Genomic DNA, 2,762 nt, shown 5'->3' with positions numbered 1-2,762 from the left:
GATTCCTAGTATATCTCAATGTTATCATCCTAGCCACTACCGAGGTTCTGTATCTCATCTTCTTCATTAACATAAGGCTGAGAATTTGAATATGTTTAAAGTACCTCAAAAGGCCAATCTGACAGCTGATATATGAATCTTTCGCTTGTTCCTCCATAGCTCCACAGGTACATCTTACATAGTTCTTGTTTCAATTGTATGCTTTTAAGTAAATTTTACATACACAAACATACATGTACATGTGCAAATTAAAGACCACACACATGCATAAGATAATCAAAACGGTAACAACGAGGGATCAGGTCGTATTAGGGGAAGGAACTATAAGCTTTTACAGATTACAGATTTACAGTATACAATTAATTGACCCATAAATTCTCTTATACATGTAGTTGTCCTGATTTCTATAAAACCAAGATGAAGTTTGCTATATGAAAATTATATATATAATTATAATTGAAATTTACTATTTATATATATAATTGAAATTTACTATTGATGATAGTCTATTTGAGTTGTCAACGTAGAACAGCTAGCTAGCTGGTGGCTACTAGCACAACCTTTTCAATACTAAGTTTTGAAATCCCCTTATCTCATAGCATGATGTCTGTGGTTGATGAAACTATGAAACCTCAATTATTATTATTTATTTAAAAAAATCTATACAATATCTTCTTCATCCAACTCTATCCTCAAACTCCATCTACATGATCCGTGTTTGACCTGGTATATATACATATATCATCTAGCATTAATTTTAATTGATAATGATAGGACTACAAGCCGCATAACAACAAAAAAATATGTCCTTTGACAAGAAAACGATAATGGTTCTTGTTGGAACACAAAAAAACGAATAGAAGAACAGGTAAAACAAACGTATCAATCACCATGGATTTATTCATGAACCTCAAGCTTATGATATGGGAAGGTGAACAAGAAGACATTGAAGATATATAATGAAGGAAGATCGAGTTATATTTGCGTACCTCTTGATCAAATCTTAACCACGTAATATACATTCCTTTAAGATCTGTAAAAGGTTGGGAAAGTTTCAGAAATAAAGAGAGGATGAAGAAGACATACAAAGACTGTGAGATAATATCAAGAAGTTGAAGAGTATCTTATCGGAGGATGGCGGCACTTGCAGCAGTTGTTTTAACACAAACAAAGGCAGGTGCCACCGCTCCTGCGACAAGATTCCCTCAACTCCTTTTAATTTCTTTCTTGCTTTCGCAAACCTCCATGCATGATGTTTTAGCTCTTCTTATTTCATCGTATTTCTATTTATTTGCCTCTCTCTCTCTCTCTCTCTCTCTCTCGGCTGCCTGCCTTTAATTTATGGCCCTTCGATGTTTGGTCAGGAAGCAATTGGGCATATAAATGCGAAAGTCGAGGACCAAGTGGAGAGTGGGTGCCAAAAATTAAAGCAAATAATGGGTGCTTACTCACGAGGCCATCTCTATTAACATTAATAATGAGGTATTAATTAATTAATTGTGTTGTTATTCAGCATGATTGTCAGTTCTTAAGTTTTTTAAAGTTGTTTTACTATACTTTTTCATAAATTTTCACACACAACCATAATGTAGTAGTTCGTAATTAGTCAGTTTATAATTAATTAGTAGGATCTATATAAGACTCATGTAGAATCTGTTATGAACGGATCAATTTTGAATTATCATATCAAGATTATGAGAAAAAATTTGTAAGAAATGATTATTGGTATAATATTATTCGTATCTATTTTATTATACACTCATCTCATTTGTTAGTGCTATTAGTTAATTTAACGGCATCTCGGCTTCTTTTCATTGTACTAATTGATGGGGAGTTAGTATTAATTAATGCATAGGCTAGCTGGTCCCTTTAAAAGGATAACCTTGTTAATTAATTTGAAGAATTAATACCAGCTCAAATTGGAGACTGCACAGGTAGATTTCAATTGGTGGTTTTTGATAAAAAGATGGAGATAGGAACTAGTGGCCCAACTCTTCGGCTATGACAGGAAGCAACCCATTAAAACCTCACAATTTGTCTGTCTTCTTGTAATCATTCTCCGATTCTGATATGCTTTGTTTTTGCCCAGAAATATATGGAGATTTGTGCTTGTCTGTCCCCAAGTGTGTTAAAAGAGAGAGAGAGAGAGAAATGATGGCTTACTATAAAATTGGAGGCAGCAGGAATATGCATGATTATTACTCAGAAATTTGAGTTTTCTATGATACTGCTACCAAAATCAAAATTGTGGGCCTTATATAGATATATAACATTATTTGCTTATATATATGTTATGTTCATTGCATACTATAGTACATTTTCCCTTTCAACTGAAAAGTAAGTTGGATGCCGGACAGTTCATTGAACTGGAGAAATTAAGATGCATGAATGAATGACATAAGCAGTTGTTATTGACGCACAAGGGTTAGTTAACCCAAATAGGTTCACTTGCTTTGTTCAACTTTTGCTAAAGTAGAATTAAACAATTCCTAATGAAAAGGATAATTTGAGCTGATTGATAGGATAAATTATTATTCTTGAATTAACCAAAACAAACATTGAAGATGTGATATCTTATCAGTTAATTCTTGCTTGTCTCCTGCAGGCCATGGCTACCATGAAAGTCATCTTCCATCAATCTTCTTCGGAATTTCTTCCAAATTTCTTCTCTTTCATGCACTCATCAAAGTTGTATTGATTAAGAAAAGAGAACTAGTGGATCATCCAATTTCGACGTAATTCATTGGAACCAGATTTTCTAA

The 2,762-nt window shown here is 33.3% G+C and overlaps 1 long non-coding RNA gene across 1 annotated transcript; it reads left to right on the top strand.

The window, feature by feature from the left end:
• Positions 1 to 1,399: 1,399 nt before the first annotated feature.
• On the top strand, positions 1,400 to 2,762 carry LOC116108162. Its single transcript, XR_004124604.1, has 2 exons — positions 1,400 to 1,482; positions 2,606 to 2,762. It is a non-coding gene; the product is annotated as an uncharacterized LOC116108162 (long non-coding RNA).

This window comes from Pistacia vera, unplaced genomic scaffold (genome assembly GCF_008641045.1).
Source record: "Pistacia vera cultivar Batoury unplaced genomic scaffold, PisVer_v2 Contig555, whole genome shotgun sequence".
In the NCBI taxonomy this organism is placed as follows: domain Eukaryota; kingdom Viridiplantae; phylum Streptophyta; class Magnoliopsida; order Sapindales; family Anacardiaceae; genus Pistacia; species Pistacia vera.
The sequence above is the reverse complement of the archived record's forward strand: the minus strand, read 5'-3'. Positions and strand labels throughout refer to the sequence as shown.